Below are 12,944 nucleotides of genomic sequence, written 5' to 3'. Positions count from 1 at the left end.
GCATGGTAATGAGCAAAGTCAGAAGATGCTAATGAGGTGCCTCATAAGCATAATGGCAGCTGCAGCGATTCGAAAGTGCCGCTTTCGAATCACGCACCGTCCGTGGAGATGGGGGCCTTTCGAAAGGACCCCCAGATTTCGAAAGCCCTTTCTTCTTAACACCAGATAGGAAGAAGGGACTTTCGAAGACTGGTGGGTCCTTTCAAAAGGCCCCCATCTACACAGGTGGCACCCTATTCATGGCAGCACCTCATTAGCATCTTCCGACCTTGTTCATTACCATGCCCCTTTCGAAAGGAAGGGTCTACTGTAGACACAGCTTTAGAGTTCACTTTCCGGCTCCAGGCTTCGCCTACCAGGTATCTCAGAAGAGGCCGTGCCTAAGAATGGAGTATTAGAGGGAAGAGCGAACTTTACGGCTGCCTGAAGGGTGGTTGGTGGACGTGGTATTATAGCACAAGAGGAAGGTTTATAAGAGAAACATTTTAAAGTACAGGAGAAGGCTTTAATCCAGACCTTCAGATAGGGTAAATAAGTGGAGTTATACAGATTTAAACTCGCTGAGGACTTGACCCCTTAATTACACTATAAAAATTGTTCTTCTGTTGCCAACCTCCACCTCAGCCTTCATCCTGGGGCTGTGTCCTGGGTGTTTATTGAAAAAGTAAAGTACAGAGAAACCGCCATGATAGATATGTAAAGACAATAAGCATAGTCCAGTTGTAATCCTACTTCTCCCAGACCTCCTACTCCTGCTCTTCATTTCAGGAGTGGAGATCCTTTTCTGGGTTGTGGGCCACTGACCTGCAGAAAAATCAGCTGGGGCCCACATAAAAGCGAGAAGCCAAAAAACAAACAAAAACAAACAAACAAAAATGAAGAGACAAAAAAAGCCCCAAGAAACCAAAACCCTCACTGATGTGGCCCCTGACTGAGACAGCTCATAGAATCATAGAAGAGTAGGACTGGAAGGGACCTCGAGAGGCCATCGAGTCCAGCCCCCTGCCCTCATGGCAGGACCAAGCACTTTCTAGACCATCCCTGAAAGCCATCTATCTAACCTCTTCTTAAACATCTCCAGTGATGGAGACTCTACCACCTCCCTTGGCAATTCGTTCCAGTGTTTGATCACCCTGACAGTTAGGAACTTTTTCCTAATGTCCAACCTGAACCTCCGCTGCTGCAATTTAAGTCCATTGCCTCTTGTTCTATCCTCAGAGGCCAAGGAAGAACAAGTTCCCTCCCTCTGCCTTGTGATACCCTTTTAGATACCTGAAAACTGCTATCATGTCCCCCCTCACACTCTGGTACCACAGGCAGGGGATTAAAGAAGCGGTTCAGGACTTCCCCCAGGCCAGATTAACTCTTCTGGGGGCCCAGGGTGCGACCACAAATGGGGGTTTCAAGATTCAGTGTGCAGTGGGGTGGGTTGCCAAGGAGCATGGGAGGGAGGGTGCAGGAGTGGGCTGGGTTTGAGGGGTCTGTGGGGGAGGTAAGGTACATAAGTGGGCTGGGGCAGCAGTGGGGGCATCTGGAGTGGGTGGAGGTAGTGGTCTGAGTGGGAGAGAAGGTGAAGGAACAGGCTGGGCATGGGGGTCTGGGTGGGATAGAGGGTACAGCTCCACTGCTTCCTTCCCCTGACAGGCAGAGCCCATGGATTGGACTGGTCCATGAGGCTCAGGGCTTCCTATCCCCTGCCCTGCCGCAGGCTGGATGCTGGGGAGGGGAGTCCCAAGCCTTTGGGTGATAAGCCACAGTCCAGATCTGGACTGCAGGCCAGGGGTTCCCCATCCCAGCTTTATTTAGTGTCGTGCCTGGCTGTTTTATAGCGAATTCAGAGCTAATCCCGCTCCCTTTGCACTTAGCTGGAACTCGGCCACTGGATTTAGTGAAAGTGAGATTGGGCCCTTGGTCAGAAAGCTCCTTGGGGCTGGGAATTATCTTTACTTTTTCCAGTGTGTCTGGAAAACACCATAAATGCCTGTGATGCTGTAGCAATAACAGTAAGCAATCATAAGCTTGCTCATGAGATTAAAAATGTGTTAGAAGCAAAAGTTCCATATGTACCTAATGGGACCTGAGAGCTCCAAACAGCTCTGCAGGTTGGAACTGTCAGGTTAGTAGTAATGGGTGACATTTTCAACGTGGGCGTGATGCATTAGCAGCTGATTCCCCCATCGACAGTAATGGGAGCTGCATGCTAAACACTTCGTGTACTAGTCAGAAGATTTAGGAGTAAATATGCTTAAAAAATCTCCTTCATTGTTTCATGGTCCAGGCTGCAGTGGGAGTGTGGGGAACGTCTACACATCCATGGCATATTTCCGCAATGGATGTACCATTTTTGTAGAGCAAGGGTGGGCTGACTTTTAGTCCTGGGAACCATATCAGGTTTGGAAATTGTATGGAGGGCTAGTATGGGAGGCTGTGCCTCCCCAAACAGCCAGTCATGGACCAGTTCCTACCCCTGTCTAACCCCACTACCCCTTGGCTCCCAGGACCTCTGCCTCTTATCCAGTCCCTTTGCTCCTTGCGCCCTGGCAATACCCTATCCAACCCCATGGCTTCCCACCTCCTGATTGTGCCCCCACCGGACCCTCTCCCCCATCCAACCTCCTGCCCTCAGATTGCACTGCCTGCACCACCGGTGGTGTGGCAACCATGTTGCCCCAGCAGCGGGGAGCTGAGGCAATGGGGCATGGGGGCGAAAGTGGAGGGGCTGCAGGCAAGCCCCCTTGCGTGCTGATCTGCTCAGAAGTTGGGCTGGATCCGTCCAGCAAGGCAGTTCCAACCCTGCTCCCTGGCAGTAGCTCAGGACTGGACTAAAAGGTCTAATGAGCTGGATGTGGCCCATGGACCATAGTTCATCCCCACTCAGTTCTAGAGGTCAGGATTATGCTTAGTGAATCATTGATGCATTTTTCTCCACTTAAAAGCTTTAGATCTCATTGTTCAGATTATCGTTTCATGTAGCGTTGTTGTAGGCAGTCATGTTGGTCTCAGGATACTTGTGAGGTAATGTCTTTTATTGGACCAGCTTCCATGGGTGAGCAACACGCGCTTCTGAGCTACACAGAGGTCATCTTCATACTCACGTGTGCTTGAAAGTGTGTCCCTCTCACCATCAGAAGTTGGTCCAGTAAAAGATACTTCCTGACGCACCTTGTCTCTCTAATTGTTCAGACTGGCAGATTTGTGCTTGCTATTTTTATGAGTAACAGTAAATTCCAACATCTGTCTGAAGTCAATGACAGCTTTGATTTCCTATAAGCAGGAACAGATGCAAAGCAACATTTTCCCCCCACAATGCGGGCCTAGTTCAGCAGTGATGTAAAGCTGCTGTGGGTTAAATGTTTAGTGTAAGTGAGAAAACAGGTAACAGAGTGAAGTAGTCTCATTTGCACCAAGTCAGGGGTTATGCACAATGAAGGCAGCTATGTCATAGCAGAAAAAATTGCAGGAGTAGGTTGGGGGGTTGTTGTCATAGTGGAGCACTGGAGCATAATAGATTTATGAAAAATCTCGGGGAAGGGTTGGGAAAAGGCACAAGTACCCCCCTCTAGCCTCATAATAAACGTTGTCCCTGCCAGACAGCATGAAAGGGAAGGGCTGGCCGTTAGGAACAACAGCAGGGTCGGGGATATTGGACTGACCTTGGTGGCAAAACTAAAGTGCCTGGTCTAAAGTATGTTTTTACCTCAAGATGGCTCATGTGTGTTGATGACTGTGAGGTAAAAACACATCATTTTTAGCTGTGAAGACAAACCTAAAAGAAGCAGGCAGGAGAGAAAGGGTGTTGAGACTTATCCTGCTGCTCTCCAACTTCGGCCCCTGGGTCACATAAGGCTATATTCGTTTTGAATAGCTTCCAAATGGCCCAAGAGATATTACTTTATCACTCTTGTATGGTTTTTGATCATCTCATTTTCTTTGTCACTATTGGCTCAGTGACTTTCGTAGAAGTTCTTGCTGCATAAGCAATCCAGATTTTGCACTGAGGAACTAAAGCCAAATATTTACTACAATGCAACAGGTATGAGTTTTGCAAGCAGATGTTGCAAACAAGGTAAAGTTTGCATCAACCAAGCCCCCCCCGACCCCCCGAGAGTTAATAAAACAGGCTTTCATGTAATTAACTGGATGAGATCAAAAGGGAATATTGCTAACTTAAAAGTATTCTTATAAACCCTCTGCTTGGAAAAATAACTCGTCAGTGTTCCTGTTCTTTCTCCAATGTTTTGGCTTAAAATACACTCTGGTAATATTTTATTGTTTTGCTGAGTTGAAAACCAGTTCTGTTCAAGTTGCAGCTCGGGAGGCTGATTTAAATTACCTCAGGATTTCTGTGTTCACAGAAGAAGGGCAGACAAATTTTCATGAATTACTATTTGTCTTTCTATAATAATTAAGAGTAACATTTGGTAAACCTAAGTACATATGGATTCTCTGTGAATTAACCCATTTCTTCTTGGGTTTGCTGTCTAAGATAAAATATAAAGATAGACAGCCTTTACAGTAAACTATTTCATATCCAGCATTCTATTATCCAGAACTCTCAAATAACTGGCATTTTAACTATAGGCAAATTTTAGTTACATTTTCAATAAGTAACGTATAGTGAAAGTAAATACAAATAAATACAAATGCAGTGTAGGTTTACAGTGTCCAATGCTATTGTTATTGGTAAATAAAGTACTCTGCATACATTTTTGTTTGTTTCTTAAGATCTAATTTTTTTTGTGTTTTGCGTTGCTAGGTATAGCTCTCTATTATGCAGAATATATGACTATCAGGCAATCTTCTGGTTCTGGAGCTGCCAGATATGAAAGCATTTACTGTATTTACTTACAACCAAAGCCCAGATTGTGCCCTCAGTTGATGTTAAAAGGGTTACATTTACGTAATTGAGGTTATAATTAGGTTTATAGGGTCTTTAGATTGTTTGTTCTTTAAGACATGTCCTTTTGTTACACTCCTCTAAATAATCTCTGAAGATATTCCTCTTTTTAAATACAACCATATGATGGTGAAATCTCTCATGATGTCATTTATTTTGATATCTCTATCCATCCCTTTCATTATAGCCCCAAACAGTGGTTGGTTTTCCCTTGACACTGCCTGTGTGTTGATACAACCCAGCATGGCAGAAAATCTGATGTCATCTGCAGCTGCAATACCATCTTTCAAAGGAGAGGACATTAACCCTTCTTCACAAAATCTTTGCAAAGCAGGAATGTCATATTATTAAAACAGCTTCTGCTGCCAAATATTTCTCTCAGTCTAGACACAGATACTGGGTCAAATTCTCTACTAGCGTAGTTCCTCTAGAGTGAGGCTTGGTCTATGCTAGACCTTACAGTCAACCTCAGATACACAATTCTAGCTATGGCAACTGAGTAGCTAGGATCGACGTATCTGCAGTTGACTGTAAGGTCTGTCCTTATTGAGGGAGGTCTATAGGAACGTTTTTCCCAACGACCTCCTTACTCCTTGTGATCAATTTCACCCGTCTTTACCACATGTGTTTAATAGAACTCTGGGAGATTGATCCTGTATGGGTCAATCTCCCATTAAGTGTGGACATTCCCTCACTGAAGCTGCAGATCTTAACACCAGCAGAGAATTTGGCCTTTCTGTGCAGACTAACTAGTTTGTGTATTTTATTCCCTCAACCATCTGGTTTCAGACACAGGCATTCTAAAGGTATATTCACTTCATAAGGAAATAGACACAAACAAAAATCAAGGAGTGCTCAGTGACTGCATGGGTGTTAAATTTTTATGTTCATCCTAAATACAGAGCTCTAGGAACACTCCAGGACTTTTGTTTTTCACCCTTAACTTTGTGCTCCAGCAAAGATCGCAACTGTTGGTGAAGCATTGCTTTTATGGCCCTCGCATGCGTGGACTTGTATGGTTGCTTGTGGAATGGGAGTGCTAGAGCTGCATTGTGCTTTTTGTCAGTATTTCTTGTACAATAGGGCTCTGTGAGCTGGGAGATGAGACTGTTGCTGAAGGGTTAATGAATAACCAGAGTCTGTGTTAATATGCATGGGTGTAAATTAGGAGTAACTATGTTGACCTCAGTAGGAGTCACTGTGGATGTAACATTAGTATAAAAACAGCCCAGCCCAAATCAGCTCCTTGTGAACATTTGGCAGTTGCAGCACATGGTGGTGGGTATATTCTCACACTTTAGGGAGCAGTGTATTACTTGGTTGTCATGCTATCCCCACACATAAACAAACAAAGATTATATTCCCTCATCTGCACTGGCTGAGCCCAATATCTCATGTGCAAAGTGCTAAAAGTTGGTGGGTCTGTTGTGAATGAAAGTTGCATCAAAGCAGGAGAGGGGAAAAGAGTAAAACAACAAATTACACAGGAAATACTGACAAAAAGAAGGGGTGAAAAGAAAAAGTATGCTGTTTTCTCCCTTCTTTGTGATGGACAAGAATCAGATTTACAAAAGAACTCTGCTTCCAAATGGGCACTGAAGCGAAGGACAGGTTTTTCAGAAGAAATCAGCACCAAGCACATTGAGCTCCTTTGAAAATCCATTTCTAATTAAGGGTTCTCTCCCTTTTGGTCCTCATGTAAGAGTGCTTCTGCCATTTCACAAGCATTCTCTGATGCATTTGCACGACATCTGAGCCATTCTTGTAAACCCTATGGCCTGTACGAGTGCCATCTGAGCCATTGCTGAACTAGTGTGGACAGAAGACGGGAGTGGATACCCATTTGAATGGCCTGCCCATAGCAACCCCACAATGCTCTTACTGAATGTCAGCCTTCAGCTTCCCCACGACAGTCTGTTTCAGGTACAGCTAAATCAAATCAAGGTGGAAGGGGGCCATATCCTGCTCTGTCCAGTACCTCACTGTCTTTTTGTGTCCTCACACTTGAAGGAGGAACACAGAATACATCTGCAGAAGAACACAAAACTACAGTAGAACCTCAGAGTTATGAGCTGACTGTTCAACCACACACTTCATTTGGAACCAGAATCTCATGATAAAGACAGCAGCAAAGGCACAAAACAAAATGTACCACAATACTGTGTTAAACATAAACTGCAAAAGAAAAAAAAATTAAAAAGAGGATTTGACAAGATAATGGGGTGACACGGGGTGGGGGCACGTGCTCCCTACATGCTGTATGATGGAAGGGCAGTGGGGGCAGCAGTCCCTGGGCAGCCTGAGGGACTAGTGGCACCTGCAACAGGGATCCACTCCTGGCAGTGGAAAAGAAAGTGGAGCAACTTGGTCCCAGCCTGCTCTGCTCTCCCGGGACATTGCTCAGGGGAGAGATGGGACCATCCCTGCACTCCCCAGCAGGAAGCAGAGTGAGCTGGGGTGAAATTGCTCTGCTTCGCCTGCCATGGAAGTCTTCAAAACTTATAAAATATTTTGAACCACTATTCTAATAACCATCTTTATGTACCTGGAGATACACAGCTCCTGAGGAACACAAGAGAATGAGATGTAGATGATATATTATGTGCACACTTGAGGATCCACTGTTGTGTTTAAAATAATAGTTGTGATGGGCAACCTGCAGCCCATGGGCCACATGTGGCCCATTGGGGTGCTCTGTGTGGCTCCCAAGACATTTTGTTTACTATTGCCCATGTGCAGGGTTGTTTGATTACGTTGGTTTCCATCCATGTAGTTTTAGTTCCTACTGGTGGAATTAAAATGACACACTTTCAAAGCAAGGGCACATGAAATGAGACGTGTGTTGATTGCACTTAATGTTGACTGTAAGAGCCATGTGATTCCTCTAAAGCCAATCAAAGCAATGCTATGGTTCAGTTGACACACCCCACAAATCTAGATACACAAGTGCAGTTAGCACTGTTATTTTTGCTCAACATTTATAAAAAATTAGTCAATATCATAGAATGCTTGACACATGTTTAGATGTTATGATTAAGTAATTTACATGTATTAAATGTTAATTATTTTTAAATAAACATAACACATGGAAATAGCTAAATAGAATGCATAATTATTCTCTCATTGTCTTTCTTATATGTTTCTGTGCCGAAGAGGGGCTGAACTGAGGTTGTTTCTGTGCTCTCACTAGGCGTAAAAGTGGGTCCTAACAGCCCTAATACTGAAAGATGTGGAAAGACTCCCTATGATGTTTGAGGAATCCATGTACAATTTATCAGTTCCAGTTTGATTTTATGAACTGTTTTCTTATGTCTCATGAATCATGGTCTTTTACTTTTTAGTGCTCCATACTCCTTGTGCTTGTGTTTATCCATGACTAAGCTGATCACTAAGGACTGTCTGCACTTTAATAAAATCTACGTGGAGAGAACACAGACAATCCAGGAAGTTTTTGGAGAATGTTGGGGATAACTTCTTGGTACAAGTGCTGAAGGAACCGACCAGGGGCCGTGTGCAACTTGACCTGCTGCTCACAAACAGGGAAGAACTAGTTGAAGAAATAGAAGTGGGAGGGAACCTGGGCTGCAGTGACCATGAGATCATAGATTTCATGATCTGGACAAAAGTAAGAAAGGTGAGCAGTAACATACAGACCCTTGATTTCAGAAGAGCAGACTTTGACTCCCTGAGAGAATGGATGAGCAGGATCCCTTGGGAAACGAAGATGAAGGGAAAAAGAGTTGAAGAGAACTGGTAGTATTTTAAAGAAGTCTTACTGAAGGCACAGGAACAAACAATCCCACTGCATAGTAAGAAATGCAAACATGGTAGGCAACCAGCTTGGCTTAACGGGGAAATCCTTAGTCAGCTTAAATTCAAAAAGGATGCATACAAGAAATGGAAACGTGGACAGTTGTCTAAGGAGGAATATAAACATACGGCTGGAGAATGCTGGTCAGTAAACAGGAAAGCGAAAGCACAATTGGAACTGCAGCTGGCAAGGGATGAGAAGAGCAACAAGAGGGGTTTCTACAGGCATGTGAACAATAAACAGGTTATCAGAGAAGGTATAGGGCCATTACCGGATGAGTGAGGTAACCTAGTGACAGATGATGCAGGGAAAGCTGAAGTACTCAATGCTTTTTTTGCCTCAATCTTCACGGACAAAGTCAACTTCCACATGATGGTCCTAGACAATGCAGTATGGGAAGGTGGAGGGCAGCTATCTGTGAGGAAAGAACAAGTTCTGAGCTATCTAGAAAAATTAGATGTTCACAAGTCCATGGGTCTGGATTTAATGCACCCCAGGGTACTGAGGGAATTGGCAGATGTCATTGCTGAACCTTGGGCCATTATCCTTGAAGACTCTTGGAGATCAGGTGAGATACCGGATGACTGGAAGAAGGCAAACGTAGTGCCCATCTTTAAAAAAGGAAAGAAGGACAATCCAGGGAACTATAGACCTGTCAGCCTTACCTCAATCCCTGGGAAAATAATGGAGGGAATCCTCAAGCAATCCGTTTTGGAGGACTTGGAAGAAGGGAAAGTGATCAAAAGTAGCCAACATGGATTCACCAGGGGCAAGTCCTTCCTGACCAATCTGATTAGCTCCTGTGATGAGGTAACAAGCTCTGTGAACATGGGGAAGTCAGTGGATGTGATATACCTTGACTTCAGCAAGGCTTTTGATATGGTCTCCCACAACATTCTTGTCCATAAGTTAAGGAAATATGGATTGGATCCTTGGACTATAAGATGGATAGAAAGCTGGCTTGATGGTCAGGCCCAAAGGGTAGTGGTCAATGGCTCAATATCTGGATGGCGGTCTGTTTCAAGCAGAGTGCCGCAAGGCTCAGTTCTGGGGCCGGTGTTATTCCACATCTTTATTAACCACCTGGATGAGGGACTGGATTACACCCTCAGCAAGTTTGCGGATGACACAAAACTAGGGGGAGAGGTAGATTCGTTGGAGGGTAGAGAGAGAATCCAGAGGGACCTGGATAAATTGGAGAACTGAGCCAAAAGAAATCTGATGAGTTTCAATAAGGAGAAGTGTAGAGTCCTGCACCTGGGGCGGAAGAATCCCAAGCATTGTGATAGGTTGGGGACCGACTGGCTCATCAGCAGTACGATGGAAAGGGACCTAGGGGTTATGGTGGATGAAAGGCTGGATATCAGTAAACAGCGTGCCCTTGTAGCCAAGAAGGCTAACGGCGTACTAGGGTTCATTAAGAGGAGCATTTCGAGCAGATCTAGAGAAGTAGTTATTCCTCTTTATTCGGCACTGGTGAGGCCACATCTGGAATATTGTGTTCAGTTTTGGGCCCCCTCAGTATAAAAAGGATGTGGATTTGCTGGAGTAGGTTCAGCGAAGGGCAACAAAAATGATTAAGGGTCTGGAGCACAAGCCCTATGAGGACAGGCTGAGGGATTTGGGCTTCTTTAGTTTACAGAAGAGAAGACTTAGAGGTGATTTAATAGCAGCCTTCAACTTCCTGAAGGGGAGCTCTAAAAAGGAGGGTGAGAAGCTATTCTCAGTGGTGTCAGATGGCAGAACAAGGAGTAATGGTCTGAAGTTGAAGAGGGAGAGGTCTCCAAGGCATCCTTCAGTCTGCGTAGACTATGGATCATGCCCTTCGTAACGCCATTTAAGGTTGTCATTTGCAGCATTGATTGTGACTGTGGAGGCCCACACGAGAGTGACAGTCCTTGCTACATCTGCTGCATACATAATGGGTGTCTGGCAGGTCCTTGCTGTCCTTTCTACGGGCTCGCTTCTCCTCTGCCAGCTGTCTGATCTTCATCTTGCCCTTCTGAAGGCCCTTATGTAGTTCCTGCTTCCAGCTACTGCAGTCATCTGCCAGCTCTTCCCAACTATCTGGGTTGATGTCTGCCTCCTTGAGGTCCCTCTTACAGATGTCTTTGTAGTGCAATTGGGGGTGTCCGGGAGGTCTTTTGCCCGAGGCTAGCTCGCCGTACAGGATGTCTTTTGGGATCCTTCCATCATTCATCCTGTGGACGTGGCCAAGCCAGAGGAGCCGCCACTGCCTGAGGAGGGTATGCATGGTTGGAATTCCAGCTTGCTTGAGGACGGCATTGTTGGGCATTCTGTCCTTCCATGATAGCTCAAGAATGCGCGTGAGGCAACGCAAGTGTATGACATTCAGCCTCCTTTTCTGGTGGACGTACAAGGTCCAAGACTCGCTGCTGTAGAGGAGGGTGCTGAGGATGCAGGCTCTATAGACTTGCATTTTGGTGCGAGTGTACAGCTTGTTGTTGTTTCACACTCTCTTGCTAAGTCTCTTGCTAATCCTCCTGTTTAGCTCAGACCGCAGCGACAGGGTGTCGGTGATGGTGGACCCAAGCTAAGTAAACTCCTGGATGACATCTAGCATGTAATTGTCAATGCTGATTGATGGAGGTTCAGCAACATCCTGACCAAGTACGTTAGTCTTCTCTAGGCTGATGGTAAGCCGGAAGTCCTTGCATGCTTTGGAGAACTGATCCAGCAGTTTTTGGAGCTGGCCTTCTGTGTGTGTCACTACTGCAGCATCGTCTGCGAACAGCATGTCTCTAATGAGCACTTCCCGCACCTTAGACTTAGCCTTCAGCCTTGCAAGATTAAACGGTTTCCCATCAGATCTTGTGTGCAAAAAGATGCCCTCTGTGGAGGATCCAAAGGCCATGCTTCAGGAGGAGTGCGAAGAAGATCCTGGACAATGTCAGAGCAAGGACGCATCCTTGTTTGACGCCACTCCTGATGCTGAAGGCATCTGATGATGTGCTGTCATTTTGGATGGTTCCTCTCATGTCTTAGTGGAAAGACTGGATCATCTTGAGTAGCCGTGGTGGACAGCCTATCTTGTGGAATTTAAACAGTCCATCCCTACTTACTGAGTCGAAAGCCTTGGTCAGGTTGATGAAGGCGACATAGAGTGGCTTCCTCTGCTCCCTGCATTTCTCCTGCAGCTGCCTCAGAGAGAAGACCATGTCAATGGTAGATCTCTCAGCGCAGAATTGCTCTGGGATTCAGGGTTCACCCTCTCGGCGAGCTTCTGGAGTCTGCCGAGGATGACATGAGCGAACAATTTACCAGTGATACTTAGAAGGGAGATTCCACAGTAATTGTTTCAGTCACTTCTGTCTTGTTTGTTCTCATACAAGGTTACAATGTTGGCATCCCGCATATCCTGTGGAACATCACCCTCTCTCCAGCACAAGCACAGCAGCTCATGTAGGGGTTCCAGGAGTGTGTCCAAGGCACACTTGATTACCTCTGGTGGTATACCATCCTGGCCTGGGGCCTTTCCTACTGCAGTGCTGTCAATAGCTTTCTTCAATTCGACCACAGTTGGTTCCTGGTCCAGCTTGTCCATGACTGACAGGAGCTCGACGGCATTGAGGGCTGTATCAACCACAGTGTTCCCGCATGAGTACAGCTCGGAGCAGTGCTCGACCCATCTCTCCGTCTGTTTGGCTTTGTCAGTGCTGACTTCACCAGATTTGGATTTCAGAGGTGCCGTCTTGTTCTGGATGGGTCCCGTTGCCTTCTTCATGCCCTCGTACATTCCCCTGAGATTACCAAAGTCAGCACAGGTCTGGATACTGCTTCATAGCTTAAGCCAGTACTTGTTGGCACAGCACCTGGCTGTCTGCTGTACTATTTTTCTGACTACTCTGAGTGCTTGCTGGGTACTCTGACTCGGTGAGCATTTATACTCCAGAAGTGCAGCGCGCTTCTTTTCGATGACTGAAATCATCTCATCGGAGGTAGCTTCGAACCAGTCATTTGTGTTTCCAGCTCTCCTTCCAAACACTGACAAGGCCGTATTGCAGATTGTGTCGCTCAGATGCTGCCATCTGGATGTCGCATCAGCACCTCCAGGGCTGCTGTGCAGATTATCCTCAAAGGTCTCTCTGAACAATTCAGCTTTTTCTGAGTTTGCCGTCTTTCTGGCATCGATGTGGGGCCTTCCAGTTGGTTTAGAATGGTGCAGCTTCTTGGGTCTCAGCTTAAGCTTGGAACAGACTAGCGAATGATCTGTTT

The sequence above is a fragment of the Carettochelys insculpta genome, chromosome 2 (genome assembly GCF_033958435.1).
Source record: "Carettochelys insculpta isolate YL-2023 chromosome 2, ASM3395843v1, whole genome shotgun sequence".
NCBI lineage: Eukaryota > Metazoa > Chordata > Testudines > Carettochelyidae > Carettochelys > Carettochelys insculpta.
This window is presented reverse-complemented; position numbering follows the sequence as displayed.